This window comes from Alligator sinensis, unplaced genomic scaffold (genome assembly GCF_000455745.1).
Source record: "Alligator sinensis unplaced genomic scaffold, ASM45574v1 scaffold349_1, whole genome shotgun sequence".
Taxonomy (NCBI): Eukaryota; Metazoa; Chordata; order Crocodylia; family Alligatoridae; genus Alligator; species Alligator sinensis.
The window spans coordinates 1-19,976 of NW_005841856.1; the positions used below are offsets into that span (position 1 = coordinate 1).

Here is a 19,976-nt window from a genome sequence, read left to right on the forward strand (position 1 = left end):
TTCAGCCATTTTCAAACTGGTTTGTGTGCACAGAATGCCTGCTCTGTTACAGGTTTAAACCAATTTCTGGTCACTTAAACCAGTTTGTGTGTAATACCTGTCCCTAGCCTGTGGGTCTACTCCTGTATGGTACCCAGTGTCTTTGACATCCTGGACAATGCCTTTCGTTCCCTGTGAGGCTGGAGCCTCATAAAATATAGCCCTTTATTAAGAGCTAATAACTGGCCTTCATCCTTTTCCAGCTTTGCAGCTTGTGTTGTTGCTGGGGTAGCACTGAGGCCCATTTTATAAATGTAAGTCGCCCCCTCCCTTTTCCCCTAAAGAAATATGCTTCTGAAAGCACGTCAGCTTTCATAGTCTGTGCATTGTGAATTTGTGCCAGATGACTGTGTTCTTTTTAATAATTGATGGTGTTTTTCTTTGTCATCTATAACCATAGAAGATAAGCTAAGGTCAGATTCACAAGAGTATTTTGGCATCTGAATTCCCATTTTAATGAAATAGGAGTTTGGGCATAAAGTATCTTAGTGGATGTGGGCAGCCCTAAGGTTGGATCTTAAGTGACCTCCACATCCCTTAACTTGCTCTGAAAATCTCACTCTGAAACAAAGAAAAATGTTGATCCCTGCATTTGAGGGGATGGTGAGGGGGAAAATGGTTATTGTTTGCTACATTGAAAAATGGTAATTGATGCCAAAGTGCCTGCATGTTGGAGGAGTGGGCTGGTCATGGTATACAAAGCCTCATGCCTTTGTGCATTTGTTAGGAATCACAGAGGGAATGAGGATAGAAGCAACTTCCTCTGTCAGAGCTGAAGCATTTTGGCAAGGCAACGGCGCACTGGCACTGTGTTGAATACATTTAGTGGATGTTCTCTGCAGCTGTCAATCCAGCACTTCCCAGGAGCTTTACATTTGTGAAACAAACAAAAAATATTCTAGGACTGAGAATATGGGTGCAGGGGGCTTAGTCCATGACAGTGGTGTATTGTGCATACTTTATAAGTAGGCATTTTTAAATTAACACAATCAGGTGCATCATGTATCTAAGCAATTTGAAGTATATTTTGAGATCCTTATTTTCCCTAGCTGAAATAAATGTAGATTAATTTACTGAAGAATGATGAGATGCACTTTCAGGTTCTGCTGAATATGCAGCCTTTTAATCAAGGAGAGAAGATTGACAGATGGTAAGAAGGAGTCGATAGATCCCACTGAGCCACAGAGATAAGACAAATTAGTGGAACTGATGAAGACTGTGTTGATCTTGCCTTGTGAGCAGCTCCTGTTCAGCAATAATTTTGTTTGGTCAAAAATGGCCAGTGGATTCTGTACTCTGCTGTACTGTGAAATAAACCTCTAGCTGCTGCAAGCAGACTGTTACCATAATGTCTATTCCGTAGCTGCCATGCCTGAATCCACACAAAGAGTATGGTGTGTGCATTACAAAAATCCTTCAGATCACAGGAGCTGGCTGTGTACTAAGTGTCACCAGAGCAAGTGAAGTAATATGATTTATCAAATTGTATGAAACTGCCCCATCTGGATGAGGTTTTGGAAAGCGAGATCTGTTGGCTTCAAAGGCACTATACCTTGGACCATAACAAGAGATGGACCTTGCCTATCACACATATCAAAGTATTACTTGTCTAGGAAAGTCCATGAGTCGTAGCCTTGTCTTAGTTACATCACTACAAATGTGGAGCAACTTTAGACTTAAGTCAAGCCTATAGTTGGTACTGGACTGTTTGGGCCTTTTCTTTCAATCTAGGAGTGACTGACTGAGTGGAGATCTAGACTGCAGTCTTCTAGCAGTGGGGCCCATTTAAAAAAATGCCCCAACCTGCCCCCCAAATGTTGGGAATTTATGAAGTAGATTAATGTTTTTTTTTAAACTTTCAGATTCCAAATTGAAGGAAAGCATTTTAAAACTTGGGAGTAGGATGGGATTGTTCCTATAAGAGAGCCTGTAAGAGCTTTGTCTTCAACCATGTTCTCTTGGAAAATTGGTTGAAATCAGTGTTTCTGCAAAACTTTTTGAATCTGCATTTTCTGATTCTGTCTGAAAATGTCCAAGCAGCTCTGCCTGTCAGTGGTCTGATATAAAAGGGCTGCCATGACCTTCATATTCATAAAGCAGAGAGAATCTTTCATTTTTATTGAGATCTTTATTTTTTGTCTTTCTGAAATTAGTGGCCAGTGTGTGTGTTATGGCTGTGTTGTTTTTTGCTTGGATCATAAAATCATAGAGTAGGGCTGGAAGGGACCTGTACTGCCTGCTACAAGTCTGTCTCATGAATGAGCTTGATCACATAAGATTATAAAATGGTTGTGCTGACAACATGTATAAGGCAGTGAGAATGGGAGGCCAACGGGATTTGGAACCCTTGAACAAAGATTGCAGGGGGTGGTAACAATTCTCATTGACTGGTTGGGGTAATATTGAAGAAAAGGTCTTGTTAGGGCAGTGAGTGGTGTTAGGGGTGATTGATGGGAGGTGCTTTCCTACATCCGTGTAGCACTGGAATGTTATCTGGAGCAATCAACTAAACCATTAAGGTTGGGGACCGTTACTCCTGGGGACAAAAGTAGTCGGTGGTGTGAGTAGCACTGTTATAAAATGAAGTTCTCCTGCAGGAAAAATAAAAATACAAATCAAACGTTAAGAACTACCAACTGAATGCCAACTCAGCTATGGGAACATCATGCAGCAAAACTATATAATCCTAACAGAAACAAGATAGATAACTGGTGCCTTAGGGTACCTAATATGTAAATAAGGTTATATCTATAGATGCAGAATCTTGCTCCAAAACTGTCTTAGGGCCATATATGCCTGCCGTAACATAGGGATGAGACCCATCATCTGACCTTTGTTACAGGCTGCATTGGGCTTGCTGGCATCTCTGGTACCACTAGCTGCTGTTCATCATCCTGCTATAAATTTGGGGATATAAACTAGCTTCAAATATGCTCACTGGGAGGTTCTGTACTGCTGTCATTTGGGTTCTAGATGTATTGCATGCTTGCTACTCATCCCACACAGAAGCAGGGATTGGCAGGCAAAAGGCAGTGCAGTGAAGTGTTCAACTTGATGGTTTGTCTCATTTGCAAAAAGGAGATAAAACATATGATCGTACATATGAAGCCTATGCATTCACAGCTCATATCTAGAGCATTATGTGAATCCAGAGCTGAAAATTTTTCACGTACAAAATTACTACTGATTTTATTTTATTGTTTTATTCCTCATAAAGAATATAAGATCAGGCCGTTTGTGGTAAGCAGTATTAGACAATAGAGTTAATAAGTTATGAGAGATCAGCACAATTTCAGAGCAGAAGACAATACACAATAGGGGTGTGCAAAACAGGCTCTATTTGATTTGGATTTGGCCCGAATCAGGGGACAGTGATTTGATTCGTTGATTTGGATCACTGTCTCAATTCGATTTAGCTGAATCTGAATCGGAAGATTTGATGCTGATTTGGAGAATCAGTGATTTGGCCTTAGACACAGCTTTAAATGTTTTTTCTACATACCTTGAGGTACCAGGTGCAGCTCATGAACACTGAGATGGTGGGGCAAATGGAGCATCCCACAGGAAGCGGGGGGGGGGGGGGGGGGGTCCCCTGCACACTTGGCAGCAGCCCCAGAAGTGGCCCTGAAGTACTTCTGGTCCACTTCTGGGTCTGCTGCCAAGTGCTCAGGGGAACAGCCCCTACACTCCCCCAACCTGGCAATTGGCCACAGGGGGACCCAGGAGGCACCAGCTGCCAAGCCGGGGGGGGGAGTGGGGGTCCCCTGCATGCTCTGTAGCGGACCCAGAAGTGGCTGGAAGTACTTCTGGTCCACTTCCGGGTCTATCGTCGAGCACGCTCAGGACCCCCCCCCGGCGCTCCCGTGGGATGCTTCATCAGCCCCAGCATCTCAGCATCACGAGGTGCCTGGTACCTTGAGGTATGTAGAAAAAACATATAAAGCTGTGTCTATGTCTGAATCATCAAATCTCTCTGAATCAATTTGGAGGGTTCTGATTCCATTTGGAGAGTTTAAAGGGTCTCCTGATTCGATTCGGAGATTCGGCTGCCAAAATGGGCCTAATCTCCACTAACTGAATCAGCGGCTGAAGCTTCGCACAGCCCTAATATATAACAGCTGAGCACAGCCTTTGACTAGGCTGTCATTAATGAACCAGTCACCATTCACTCTGATCACTGATCAGTTCTTTATGACACAAGAGGGGAGGGGAATATCAGAGAAGTAAGAAGGAAAGAACAGGTTCAAACAGAAAATCTTTGTCGTAATCTCTGCTCCTGAATGCATTTTGGTTCCTAGAATAAGAGTCCTGCAGGTTGTCCATTGGTTCCTTTCAAACAAATCCATCTGATTTTAATACAGAACTGAAGTGTACGTGTCTTATGTTTGTCAATAATTATGATCAGCAGAAAAGAAATGAATATTATTACATTATTGACACTGAAGTAGAACAACAGAAACCAGTAGAAGCATGGTGAATGCCCCTAAAAAGTCTATTACCAAAGAGAAATTTAAGGGTGCCATGCACCCAGCCCCAGTCGATATTCAATTGTATTTACATCTCCGGCTCCCTTAGACATCACCTTTGAAAATCCCACCCTATGTATTCATCCACCTATATGTACCATACCAGGCTACAATTGTAGCAGGATGCTTTTCAGTTTTGGTAGATAAAAATGGAGATATTGAATGGGGCACGCCTTCTACTTGATTCATTCCCTATGTATATATTTGGAGAATATGTTTTGTTCAAAGAAGTAGTTGATATCATCAAATTTCTGCACTTTTGAGGAGAATTTATATAAGCCAATATAACTTGGGTTTGTGCAGTCCAAACTCAAACCACAGCCTGAAGTGGAATGACCTCTCAACTAAAATTAACTTTCTCCATACTTTAAACACCACCTTGTTAGTCCATCTCTCTCTTTATATGTTCTAATTGTAATTAAAATTTTGCAACCAAGTAGTAGGCAGCAAATCAATATCTCATTCAGAACAAGCGGCTGCCAGTATTAGGGGCATTTCAGGTTTATCAGATGCACTCAATATAAATAGCTTTAGGTGAATTTGGAGCATGCTTACTGGTACAAAAGCTACCAGTGACCTTGAGAAGCTCATCCAAGGCAAAAAGGGTGGCCCATCCTCTGAGATAGCTAACTCTGCCTTTTTTATCTTGTCTGCTAGCTATCAGATAATGACTTTTCTCCTCTTGCATTGACATCCTTATTATGGAGCCAGAATGAATAAGATTGGATCACCGGAAGCCTACAAATTGAGACTGTCAGAAGCAAAGAGAATGTAGCTGCATAAGGCCTCAGAAAATAAATCTTTTCAGATGCCATGGCTTTAGGGTATTATGTTGATGTCACAGCAGCATGTATAGGTGCTGTTTCAAATTAACAGGAAAAATCTTCCAATTTTCAGACCTCTGGCCTATTTTATCAACATGATGAATACCACTGCAGTGAAACAAATCACTCTGGAGGTAAAGCAGCCCACCTTAGGATGGATAATATATTTCTTTCCTCCTTTTCTCATCCACAAACAACTTTGAGCTAATGCAATTTCATAAACAAGACTCAGGCTTAATATTTCTTTCCAGAAACTCTATATTAGGACTTAGAAGCAAATATGATGCAAATCCACTGATACCAATTAAAAAGTAACTCTAATTTCACAAGTTTAAATCAAGTCCAGGTCAGTAGTGACTCGCACTGGAATAATTTCTTTCTTATGAGAAATTCTGGCATTTCAGCATTCATTTTCATCCTGAACTGGGGTGAAATGGCAAATTTATGGGATAGGAAGTTCTGAAAAGCTTTGGGAAATGTTTCGCTGTTTTGTCTGAGGTTGGCTGGATGTAGAGCTGTGCCTGCTTGGCCTGTTACAGTACCTCCTGGGATGTGCAGTTTGGATGCTTTAATGGCCCTATTGCCTTGACCCTGGGCTCCCTGATGCACAAGGGTGCTTGGGCCAGAGCAAAGAGAATGGTGCCTGAGGGGAGATGGAGTCCAGCCTGTAAGCCATGCTGAAAAAATTGTGCTAAATTAATTTTTTGAGTGGAAAATTTTGAATGGTCCAAAACTGCATTTTCTGTTGAAAAGACAGTGACAGAAAATTCTTTAACAACTCTAGCAATGAACAACAGTTACTAGTTATTAACTTACTATTATATTAGTATGTTATTGCTAACCCATGCATTAAAAATTGTAAGGGCCTCCCAAAATATGGCTCATGAGACCTTAAAAAACAAACAACTTCTGGATTATTTGAACCATTAAGGGTCATATTTTCAAGCTTTTCCTTGCAGCCAAAAAGATTTTTATTTTTTTGTTGAAAGACAGGTGTCATATACTTAGGTGATTTCCAGGCACTCTGGTGATTATAGAAATATAATGGTAATATAATTGTGAGCATTGACAATGCTGTTGAGTGGCCTACGTGAAATGAGCCCTATAGCTTCAATCCAGTTCCCAGGGGGCAGGTCCCCACTGCAATCCTTGAGTCATAATTCCTTCCCTAGGAGTGCGGGAACTATGTGCTGGCTCTTATACTGACCGTGTCCCCCCCAACCCCCACCCTGTGGCAAATAAATAGGGGAAAAACATGAGGTGACTGACAATTCTTATTTTCATTTTTTGCTGAGTATAGAAAATACAGTAATAATAGAAATTGTTGCTGTATAAGTAGGCACAAAGGCAGAACTAGCAAGCGGCCGAACCCACAGATCATCCTGTCTCAAGGCAGGGTGTCTCTTTCCTGCTCTGTGATTTGAAATGCATGCGATGATTAGAATGATTTTGCAATACTACTAAAACTGACATTGATACTCAGGGAATTCGTCATCCCAGTTGCTTAGGTGCCAGTGGGAGTCACCAAAATTCAAGGACAGCTAGGGGTCTACTGCAGAGATTAAAATGATGGCTGTGAACAGTGTCAGGGCTGGAAGGAAATCTACCCTTAAAATGATACTGGCTGCTTACAGCAGGTCTGCATTTTGAATAGGAGCGCCAACTTATCATGCAGCATATTACTGTTTCACATTCAAGGGTGCATTTGGGACTAAACCCCTTCCTTCACTGTAGTGAACAGCAGTGGGCTGCAGCAAGTTACTTGCAGGTGGGGGCAGGGAAGGACTTATGTTTCTCCTGGAGTGACCTAGCTACTTGCCTTGTGCACAGGGCTGATTTTACAGTCTCAGTCTGGCTCTAACTCAGCAAATAATATGATTCCAGTCACTGAATAAGGACTGTGACTTATAACAGGGAAAGGGACGGAAAAGAAGTGAGTTATAACAATAGATTACTAGAAAACTATGTTGTATATATTAATTTATAAATAAATATATAGAACATCTATTTTCCAATTTAAGGCTCAATTTCACCCAAGGGTTTTGTATGTCAGAACCTGGAAGATCTTGAATAGGAGAGTCTGCAGAAAGGTGCAGTTTGCAGAAAAGAGTACTGGCTACAATTTATTCTCTGCCCCAAATCCAAAAAAAAAAAGAGAAGGGTTTAATTGCCTGCTTCTAAATGTGGCTGATGAGGAGTCATGTGCAGGGTGGCAGGGAAGAACTGTACTGATTCTCCATAGTTGTTGACAGCTCTACTTGCTCTTTTTGCATCTGCGTAGCAAATAATTCTTCCCGAACCAGGTTGAAGACACCTAGAACAATCATTACTTTTTTCTGTTTTCAACCATGCAGTTTTATAAAGAAATAGGAAATTTCCTGGTGGATCGGTGTGACATCCTCACTGCTGAGTAAGGAGGTAATAGAAATCAAGCAAGATGCAGAATAAAACTAGAACAAGATCCTTTGACTTTCTCTTTCTTTTTTGAGCCAACTGTTTTTTAGGCTAGGTCCTATTTAAAATGTTTGTTACAGGGAAGTTAATTAAATGTTGATATACAAAGGATTTCTAATACTTTTGTAATGAATGATGTTCAATATATGTTTGAACATCTTACGCCCACACAACGTTTGACAATATCTCATATGGAATACAGAGTATTTTCCAAATGCTGCAAACCTTTAGGGCATTTAGAATAAAAGGGACCATTGTTCAACCTAAAAAATTAACATGCAGTACAGGGACAACTTTAATGAGAAGATATAAATAAGAGGTGTTGAAGGGATATTGCTTGTACCAACAAAGAGAAAAACCCATGCTATTTATCTCTTCTCCTGCTGGTATCATTCACATCCGAGATGTTTGTTTTTGCATGCCTAGCCCAATGTTAAAGGTTAGCAATTGTTGATCAAGGAGGATATAACATAGCAGTGATTCATATAATTGGTGTTCCAAGTATTTTAGATGGGGAGGAGTAATGGGTTTTTGGTCATGACCCTGCACTGGGATTTAAATGGTCTCAATTGTATTCCCAGGTCCATCACTAACTCACTATGTATCCATAAGGAAATCGCTGCACGCTCCTGTGCTTTTGCATTTTCATGTGTATACTGGGAATGCCATTTATTCATTTATGAGATGTATGCAAACCCAAACAATTGCATAAAGATATTGCATAGATTAATGAATATTTGAAAAGTGCTCTGAAAGGAAAGACATCTTCCAGGTAAATGCAGTCGAAGTGTACATTGGGAGGGGTTGTTAATTAAGACCAAAAGAGACTGCAGTATATGGCATATGCTATATATAGCCCCACAAAGCTTCACCAATGGACTTCAATGGGAGAGGCTCTGTACTGTGTGGGTTTCTGTAGGATACAGTCTCATGTTCGGGGTCACCAGCATTGAGCCCAGGGCATCCTATCGAACCAGTGAGGATTCCAGCACTGCCAACCCAGAGTTCAGCAAGCATATGAACACTTGCTGCCTTCCCTAAAACTATAAGACTGCCTTAAAAATTATGACTGCACACAGTCTCTAAGGGTTGTAGCAGGGGCTGTCAGGGAACTGGCGCAGCCCAATAGTCCTTAGGCTGTTTTTATGTTGTAGATTTAAAGCAGCTTGGAGGCAGCTCTGTAATATGCTGGATAGAAACACTAACTGCTCCTGTGAAAAAGTCTGCACAGCATGCTATGGCTGTATGCCTTCCTTTTGCCTTTTATGCCGAGGGCTTTAGGAAACTGATGGTGGAACAGTCCATGCATCTCAATAGCCCTGGGAACTCCCGCACACTGGGAAAATTCACAATATAAAGATACCATGGGCTTTCCAGGCCTTTCATGCTACCAGAGAGGCATGGGGGCCTGGATGTGACCCAGGCCGCCTCTGCTGTCTTGATAAAGATAACAAAATGACAGCTGCCTTGTATAGAGGCTGATGTGGAGACCTGCCCTCCTCGTTCCTTCCAAGTGCCTGGCCAAGCATTCTAGACCCTGGTGTGCCTTAATATACGTTGCTGAACATTGATTTTCATCCTGACCGTTTTTAACAGCAAGGGCTTTGACAACGGCAGATTAACAATTTAAAACAAAATGAATTTAGAAAAGGAACTGCTGAATCTCCTCTCTGGTTTTCTCTCTTATCTGTCTTCCAGATGCATCTTATTTAAGTGCTGGGAGATAACAGTTACACTGCTGGATTCATAAAGAGGCTGATAGGATTCACTAATCTTGAACAATAAAGTGCTAAATGTTCACAGAGAGAGAATATTTAGTATGTTAGAGTCCTAGAACATGGGTGAGTCCAGATTTTCCTTCAGTACTCTAAGTTACATGAAAGATGAGCCAGACTTACAGCTGGTTCAGAAAGGCCTGTATATCTGCACACGAACAGTCTGTGCAGACTTATATGTATATGCATCTGTAAAGAAGCATTTCAGCCAAGGAGTTGGATTATTGCACCTATAGCTGTTTGACTGGCTATATGTTTGAAAGTATGCATATGTCCTTTTACATTCTTATGTACGGGCAGGTAAAGTCTTAAGTTAGAATCAGTTGAAACTCTATGGCCATACATTTTTACATTGCACTGTTAACTAAACAAAATTGTAAGAGAAAAATAGCCACTATTTTATTCAACTTGTCAAAAATACAACGGGGAGGTTTTTAACAAGCAAAAACTGCCCTAGATTGCGATTCATTCCTGATGCTATTACTGATGCAGCAAAACCTAAGGAAGAAATAATAGAATTAAGTGCTATGCAGCATTGGAAATTCTGGCAAAATCAAATACGATCTTTCTTTCTAGTGATGTCAAGAGCAGCTCCTGGTGAGTCTTATCTCCCTGAGACTCCCTGTAAAAGGGTGAAACTTTCTAAATCCCTCATGTTTAAGCTCTTAGGGAGAAATCTTTCCACACTGCCACAACATGCGTTAAACAAGGCAGAAATACAATTCTGCATGGCACAGAGTGGATTTTTCTGTGGACAGGTGGAGGAACCCAGATTGGTGGAAGAGAAGTGACTCCTTGACCTGCAGCTACTAACACCCACTACTCAGAACCTGGACATCGGTAGGCAAATGAATGCTTAGGACACCACGTGTTTATAGATCTTGTACTCCAAAAGGATTACAGTGAGAGGAGTGTAGTAAAGTGGCTTGGTTGTTCAAACAAATAAAAATAGTTGAGTTTTTTTTTATTTATTTAAAGTGCATTTTCTTTTATTGAAAGCATTTTCACTTGAAGGGTAGCATGAACTCAGGGTAGCAGCGAGCCCTGACACATCTTGCAGTAACTCCAGGTAAAATAGGCAGTTTATCAATTATTAAGGAAACCAGCAGCAATTTCTGGATCTATTTGAGAGACAAGCAGAGATATAAGTGGTAAACTCCGAGCGATCCTATTGCCCTCAAGCAGACATGAAATAAGTAGTATTAAGTCAAGGTGGCAGCCATACAGGTGTTTATCAGAATTTACAAAATCATTAACTTTGCAGCACCTCCTAAATCCAACTGGATGGAGAAAGTGCCCTGGGAGAAGGTATGTTTGCTTGGCATTGTCATATATTTTTGTTAAAGGTATGCACGGCCCTAAATTCTGAACAAAAAACATTAAAAACTGCTTTTAGGAACAGGCTGTGTAATCCTTTATCAGGCCAAGCAGTTCCTCATGCCCTTGTTTTTTCAAGTACTCTCGATGCCTGATAGCTAGATCCGTAGAAGGAAAGGGCAAAACTTTTTTCTGTAGTAACCTGGGGCTATGGTATGGAAAGAGGTTTGTTGTTAGGCTATGAGCCCCTGCCTTGTTTGTGAACTGCCTTTAGTTACGTTTCTTACTTAAAAGTTGTGCGTGCTCAGCAGCGCTTGGTTCAAGAAGGCTCCAGGAAGCCTGAACTACTGAACTGTGTCCAACTACTTTCTGAACTTCGAGCATGCTTAGTTAGCACATGGGGGATACACAGATGTGGCACCAAAGTTGCAAAAGACGTGATTCTGCGGTGATAGGTATCGTGATTGGATGAAGCTTGGGAGATTGATAAATGTGTATCAAAGTTATGATTGACAAGAGCACCTGTTGGTTGAAGACATGATTGACATCGCCCCTAAGAGTCTGATTGTGATTGAGGGCCATAAAAGGGCTTGTACCTAAGGGGGTGACTGGGGGACTGGGTGTGCGAGTACCAGTACAAGTGTGGTCGGGTGCAGTAGTGCGAGTCGTGGAGTCTGGCTGAGGGTTTGAGGCAAGACTTGAAAGAGACATCTGCTGTTGGTGCGTCTTTCCTGGGAGCAGAGCAAAGCTGCCCAGAGGGCACTGGAACCAGTGTTAGATCAACTGATCGCTATTTGGTGACCACTGCTGCTATTAGGAGGGTAAAGTATCACCCATCCCTGATAAAGAAATTAAGCCTCGGTGCAAGGGAAATTCTTGGCAGGGAGGAGGAAGGTAGTACAGAGCGCCTTGCTATTGTGGCTGGCTGAGCCTGTGAGTCTCTGCCAAGATAAGACTGTGTTTGCAACTGCAACATCACTGCAAGTCCAGAGCGAGAGGAGGAGCTTTGCTCTTTATCTCTCTCTTGTGTTCGCCTTTCATTCCTCTCCCTTTTCTGTTTGATTTTGTAATTACTATTGTTCACTGTTATCTGTCTGTTGACATAGTAATAATAATATAGTCTTGTGGTTTTATACCTAAATTGAGTCTGTTGAGTTCTTCTGAGCCCTTCGTAGAGCCCAGTTAGAGCCGAGCTGAAGGTTTAGACCCGGTGAGACCTTGATCCCTTTTATTCACTGGGCAGTTATGCTAATTGGCTTAATTAGATAATTTGCATATCCACCTCTAACACCCTGTATCCCATCATTTCTCATGGAAAATGAAGGGACTGAGTCTGGAGCAATGTTTTTCTATTTATTTTAATAGGAGTATCAACATCTATCTCTAATCAAAAAGCTAATGAATATCATGCAGGTATAAAATCATCTGGCCCTCTTGTATAGTAGCTGTGTTAGCATCATTTGGAGAATCATGTTATTCAATAAATATCACACAAAAAATCACTACATACCATGGTCCTGAGCATTCACATGCTGACTGTGTATACTGAGGATAGGATATTACAGTATTTGTGGAGCTGTCTTGGAAGTCCATGGGAATCATTTGGGTCAAGGGGCCTAACTTTAAGTCCCATCTCAGCTTGGGTTTCAGCACTGACATATGATGGAAAAACTAAAGAAACCATTTCCCTATCGTTTTTGAGATGGATATTAACTCCGGTTAACAGCATCCTGTGAGCCTCTTCAGGGGATGAGATCACAGGCTCGGACAACCACCAGCTGCCACATAATCTAATAAAACATCGGAATGAAAGGCAGCACAAATGGTGGGTGCAGATAATGATTGCTGGCCATTAAACCTGAACCTGAGCAGGATCCTGAACAGGAGGTGCTGATCAACCCTCAGCTCACCTTGGGTATTAGCGGGAGCTATTCTAACCTGCCTTAACAGTTTGGTTTCTCTTTAATGAAATGGATGTTTACTCCATGCGCTACTTTGTCAAGTGTTAGATGAACCAGAAATTCATTTACCAAAGAGAAACAAACACTTACCAAACCTGGAAAGTTACTGTGGCTGAGACATAAAGTGAAAAAGGGAGCATAATATATTAATTTATGACACTTGTCACAATGATTACCAACTGCATTAGTTATGGCCCCATTTCCTCTGATGAATCTGGCATAAGATGGCATTTTTACTACTCTGATGCATATGAAATGGATATCATCAGTGAAAGATGGGCTCCCTTTAATTTCTCTCATGCTGCCTTCACACTACCCTGAAAGAGTTTCCATTATTCACCAGCTCTATTGCACTTTTGTATGAGGAATCAATACTCAGATGTTCTTTCAAATTATCTTCGGCACTGTTTTCTCTAAATTTCGGTTTTTTACAAATAGAAACTGCACAGGGACAGAAACTTCAGTGCCCACCCATTCCAAAGGCCAAAAGGCTGTGTCGTGGGACTGATTTGCAAAAGTGTGTGCTTGCAATTGGGTATGCAACAATTTGCATGCAGTTACATGCCTAACTTATGTTCATAATGACCCAGGCTAGAAACCCAGGTCAGGTATTTGAACATAAAAATAGCCAGTTAGATGGAAAATTGATATTTATTTATGAATAAACTTGATTTGCCCATGTGAGAGCACCTGTAAATTAGGCACGACTCTGTTCATGTTTTTGCACGCAGGATGGCATACGGTTTAAAATAGAAGTTGTATTTATTCTTATTTTATTGTTGCAGTCACTTTTTAACTCCCAGGCTATTAAAATCTATTAAAATTATATGAAAATCCTGGCAAGCTATGACTGAATTTTTGTTTTAGTAACTTGAACAAAGGTGGATAAAACTGCTGTTTCCTTGTGGCTGCACTTAAATTTTCTTGAAATCATAAAAATTAAGTGCTGCAGTCAATATCCTTGTTGAGACCAGTTAACGAAACGTTCTTCAGGACACTGATTTATGAGCACATTAGAAGCCACATTACAGAAATGAGAAGAAAAGGAGGGAGAGAAATGCTGAGATTAACTTCTGGTATTTCCCTGAGAGTTTTTCTCCTTGGGTGGGGAGAGGGCAGCAAGAGAGGAGGACGGGCAGTCATGGAGAAGATGGCAAAAAATATTCTACCTCTGCTCCAGAAAGCTACTGAAACAGCTCCATGCCCATGAATATTTTCCAAGTTCAAGTTAGGTCAATGGAAGGAGCTGCTGGAGTAGACAGAGAAGTGGGTCAGAGAATAACAACTCAATAGTTTTAAATACTGTATAATGCATGGAGATGATGGGCAAATAGCCCAAGGATAAGGGTTTCTGAGGGTTTAGTTCTTTTCACTTTATGCACCAATGACCTGGAAGAAAGCAAATTTAAAAGGCAGCTAGGGTCAGAGTCAAATCAGGAATGCAGATAGAGCTGGCCCGACACATCTGAGTATTTAGTGCTGAGGTAGGGAACCAAAACCATTTATAAATGGGAATGTGAGGTGCAAGTGACATAACCTGAAATAAATGTTCAATAGTTCTTCGGGATTTAGGCTCATAGCTGTTGATGTTGGTCAAGCCGAAACAGCAAGTAATACAGTACAAACCCCAAGGAAAAGTTGGGGGTGGGCCTGCAGTATCATAACATTATAGCAATAAAATGCATTGGAGACAGAGGTTACATTTTTAGCGCTAAATATGGAAAAGCTTCATATTTCAGTGCATGTCAGATTATTTCAAAGATTGCAGATACAGAAAAAAGCTGAAGAAATTAGGTAGCTATTTTTTGCATGACAGAGGAAACCTGCTGAGGTTTACATAAAAATAGTTGTGACAGCACGTGTGCATGAGTGTGTGGCAGTGTCTGGTGATTTCTTCCACTAATCAGAGCACAAAAGGTCTGTGCTTAAGCCAGCCCTGTTGTACTTTTTCTGAGGACAAATGCAACTTGAGTATAAATATCAGGAGCCCAGAGTGCAGAGCTGCCCTATTATGCCTCTGATAAATATTTTTTTACAAATCGCAGCATTCTTGTTTGAATTATGGTAAAATAAACCAGATACAGAGCAAGAGGAACAGAAGAGGCATCTAGGGACTTGCAGCTGAAGAGAATCACAGGGCTTTCATTCGTTATTTCATCCTAAAAAATATAAATCATCTAAGGCTCACATTCAGTTCTGGCTCAAGCTCCCCTAAAGGCAACAGCTTTGTAGCAGGGAGAAATTTGGTCTGTAACCCATAGGCCTTTGATTTAGCCAGGCATTTTTACTGATTCGCCCCCGCCCCCCCTCCGAATTTATTGCACGTCCAGGCAGACTTCATTATTGAAGAAGTTACCAGGTTTGTATTATAGCTTTTCTTTTGATTCCTGACTGTGTTTGAGGAGCTCTCAATGGATGGTTGCCGGTTTATAAATGTCAGTGGAAAGAAGGAATTCAGGCAAACTAATAGGGAGAGACCTCAGCTCTTTCTGCTGTGAGCACTTTTTCAATAGGATGCTTATTGAGTGGTAGTTCAGCCAGAGGATAGCGATGAATAAATCACTATTTTGTAGAACTGCGGAACGATTCACGTTAGCATTAATATTTAAAAGTCAATATCTCGTCTCTCTATTTGATCGGTTATAAATGTGTAGGGTATGCAAAAAGAAATTGATGTCAGCCCTGCCCAAATGGTGGAATATACTTGGGTTGGATATTATCAAACCTGGAATGGACTGGGACCTAGTAACGGAGCTGGGCATCTAAATGAATCAACTGCCCTATATGAAATACTATAGGGTTGTCGCTATGGATGCGAATTCTCAGTATGATGAGTAATGCTGTGGGCATTTTGGTACTTGCCTCTCTCAAATGTATTTTTGGCAACGGTTCAGTGATAGATTATAAACCACCTCTAAGATATAAAAAAAAAGTTGTTATAATATAACATTATTATAAGCAGGTGCCGATCATTTGTAACTTTGAAGGAAGCAGAAACAGCTTTGAGGAGAGACTTGCATGCATAAGTCACCTTCTATTTTGAGGGTAATTGGGTTATGCTAGATTGCATTATATGCTTAAAAGATACAGAGTTGGGGTAACTTCCTGCAATTTTGGTAATCGCTGAATCATAATACATGCAGGCACTGAGACTAGTGCAGGCTGTATTATTACTTTTTCTCTCATCCCAGGTTGCCTTGTACACATTTCTTTTTTCTGTAATATTAATATACAGGTTTTGTTCCTGATGCATAGACTAATTCTGTTTTCATACACATCAGTGTTCATGAAAAACAACACCTTAGTTGCCAGTGCATACATACACAGCCATATAAAAGTGGTATCAGATCAGAATTGGGATTGACTGCTCAGGCCCAGTTTCTGACCCTCTCACTCCCTGACTTATGATTTTGCTGGGACTGGATAAGCAAGGTGCAAGTCTAGGCAAAGGAGGGGGAGGGATTAGGCTGCTGAATTGATTTATTTTATTTTATTTTATTTTATTTACCAGGTTGAGGAAAGGTGGTTGTTTGAAATGTTATCAATTTTTAAAATTTATAGTTTTCATTTTTTTGCAGCTGCTACTGTTGAATGCTACTACTGAATGACTACTACTGTCATCTTATTTACCATCTCTGTTTACTTTTCTTCTGGCAAGGAAATGTTCAATAAATATAATATTTAAAAGTGGTAGGAAAATCAAATAAAATGGCAATTCTGCATCTTCAGCAGCCTTCAGTTTTTGTCAATTTAGAGAGATCAGGGTGTAGATTAATAATGCTATACTTCAGACAAAGCTGCTTCCAGTCATCACAAACTGTTTATCAAAATCTCTAAATCAAAGCATATAACACCAAAGTGGGCCAGGACTTGGCAGGGGTAAGCAAGAAAAACTTCCAGGAGCTTCTCTCTGATTGAATCTTGTAAAAATGACTTTTTAAAATATTGCCTATAAGAGATTATCAAACCCCTATAGAGATTAGATAAAGCAGTTTGGGACATCCAGGCTTTTATTACATTTATCTTTTCCCACATTTGTTTCACTTTTGTAATGAAAGAAACTATGTTGCAAATAGAGGTGGGTTAAATTATTTCATGGAACAGTTTTATTTCTGAAAAATGACATTTTAATTTGTTTGAAACTATCTGTGAATTTGGGTTGAGTCAGCAACTTTCAACTTTGCAGTTGAAAATGACTGAAAACATTTTGACTTTTCAAAAACTCTTTTTCTTTTTGTTATTTTTAAATAAAATGATTTGATTATTTTTTTTATTTTGAAATTAAGTCTCCAGACCCAATTTGCTTTTTAAAATTATAGGAACAACAATGGGTTGAGCAAAACATTTCATAGGCCAAAACCAGGTTTTTGGTGGGTTTGGTTATGTGAGGGGGCGCAGGAGAGAAACACTTTTATTTCAGGTTTTCAACTTGGCCACTGAAACAGAATAATCAGTTATTCTTAGTCATCTAGTTAATGAAAAGCCCTAACAAAAATACATTGTGATGAAATTTAAGTAGATGTATACAGAACTTGAGACCACAACTGCATGATTTGTGATAGTGCCACTATGCACTATTATGGAAACTCTTCCTAGCTATTCTGCAGTTCTATTACTAAGAATTATCCTAATAAAAGGCAGATGGTCCTTCTGTTTTAATTTGTCTCAGACTTTTACTTATTTTTTCAGCTGTCCATTAGCACCCTAAGAAGTTAAAAAAGAAAATCCTTGGTGCAGATCCAAAAATATTCCTTTTTGGATTGAACTGCCTGCTATCTGCAAGCAAATTCTAATAGATCTTTAGTGCTGACTGGCTGACATGGGAATGCTCAGCCTTATCCATAGCATTCAGGAAAAGTAAGGGAAGAATTTAATGGAGCTGCATTGTAGGTTAATTCTCATGGATCTGATTTTATCTGGCCTATACGTCAAGCAAAATTGCAATCCCTTCCATGATGGTACTGCAGTAGCTACTTTCTTCCTACACTTGGTGGGTAGTCAGGGGTCAGGGTATGGTTTCAGAGACCACAAGGCAACCTCAACTTTGGAAGTCATGACTCTGGACTGTAGGGAGCGCCAGGCTGCAGTGAACACCAGGCCCTGGCTACTGCTGCGATAGTTTTGTGGTGATTAAACAATTTGCTTGTTATGCAAAACCCCCCAGTGCTGTAAGTATATCAACAATATGTGGAAATAATAGCACGTAGATCTGAGAGCAACTGTGAAGAGTTTCCATTAAATCTGGTTGGGAGTTTTCTATAGGAATGTTTTCCAATGGAAATTTTGCTTTCTTCAAAATAGTATTTCCCATGTTTCCAGCTGTCTTAATCAGCCCTTGCAGCCTGCCAGGCTCTTGCCTAAAATGCTAGATTGCTCTAATCCCGTGTGGAATCAAGCAGCAGTACAATTCTGCTTGAGTTTAGCTCTTGGTTGCTTTTCTTGCAACAGCCTGCTTCCCAGCCGTTAGGGCTAGGGACAGAAGTTGCATATAAACAGGCATAAACCAGTTCCAAACTGTAACACAACAGAAATTCAGTGCGCATAAACCACTTCCAAAATGTCCGAAACTGGTTTAAGATAAACGTGGATGAATGTAGTATTTGACTTAACTGATATAGGTTAAATCGCTTTATTGAATTTCTGTCTCCAGATTCATGTTAACAAAGTCTTCCAGCATCCCACGATACTTTGAACCTCCCCCCAAAACTCCCCCTCCCGCAGGGTGGGCAGGCTAGCCTTGGCCAAGGTGCCTGCTCCAGCCAAGCAGGGAGGTGTGCACTAGTGCCCCTCCTGCTTCTGGTCTGAGCCACTACAGGCATGTGGCTGCATTTCTGGAATCAAAATTAATGTCTGTTCACTTGCTTATCAGTTCAATCTACGCAGCTTAGACTAACCTGCGAAGATTAAATTAATATTATTGAAGTTATATCATCTAATACATGAGCTCATGCTAATACATACTTGCTTACCAGTAGTTGTTATACATCTCCTTTCACATTACTGCTGAATCTCCTCCCAGGATCAGGGGACATACTCTTAGCGGTATGGTCTAGATGAAGTCATGTGGACATGACACTTACATGCCTTGATGATCTTCAGAGTAAATATTTTCTGCCAACAGAAACAGCCTAGAAAATACACGTGATCTGTGTTCAACTCCAAGATTTTCCTTTATATGGACTCCATCTATATGATCCCCAGAGTACTTTTGGTATGAAACTTACCTGATGTACTTAAATATAGAATGCTCCTCATAGATCTGAACTACATGGGTAAAGAGGGCTAGTTAGCAGTGTTAATTTGAAGTCAGGCAGAGGGCAGGGTACAGATGCATCTTTGCAGACTAACTGAATTAGAGATGCACAAGCTTTTGTGAAGGAAAACTTACTTTGTCAGATGTGAAGGTTAGCATTTGTTGAAGTGAGCTCTTGCTCATGAAAACTTATGCATCTCTGAGTCAGTTTATAAGGTACATCTCTACCCTGCTTCCTGTCTAACTACATAGAACATGGGAGAAGCAAGTTCAGATACAATTTGATGTGAATGACCAAAAGAGCCTGCATGTTCTGGTACATCTCATTGTGTTGATGGTGTACATATCATTGGGATGATTTAGTAACCAAATCCTTGGATGATGGTGTCGCTGTGGACGTAGTCTTTCTAGACTTTAAGATGGCCTTTGACACTGTCTCTCACCCCATCCTCATCAATAAATTAAGTGACTGCGGCATTGATGCCTACACAGTTGGATGGGTAAAAAATTGGCTGATGGGGTGCACCCAGAGAGTAGTGGTGGACGGGTTGTACTCAACCTGGCAAGATGTGAGCAGTGGGGTACCCCAGCGCTTGGCTCTTGGGCCCGCACTATTTAACATTTTCAGCATCGACTTGGATGAGGTGGTGGAAAGCACGCTGTCCAAGTTTGCTGATGACACTAAGATGTGGGGTGAGGTGGACACACTTGAAAAGAGAGAGAGGCTGCAACTAGATTTAGACAGACTACAAAAGTGGGCAGATGAGAATAGGATGGGGTTCAACGTAGACAAATGCAGGGTGCTGCACCTTGGAATCCACACCATA

At 40.7% G+C, this 19,976-nt stretch overlaps 1 long non-coding RNA gene across 2 annotated transcripts in view; it reads right to left on the minus strand.

The window, feature by feature from the left end:
- Window positions 1-1,880: 1,880 nt before the first annotated feature.
- The window catches only part of LOC112551739, a 67,070-nt gene continuing 48,974 nt past the window's right edge, over window positions 1,881-19,976 (minus strand). Inside the window, exon 4 of one of the 2 annotated variants that reach the window (XR_003096048.1) lies at window positions 1,881-2,630. This is a non-coding gene — a long non-coding RNA (uncharacterized LOC112551739). Of the gene's footprint in view, window positions 2,631-10,610; window positions 10,740-19,976 lie in introns of those variants that run through there. The other variant, XR_003096050.1, reaches the window with a different exon arrangement.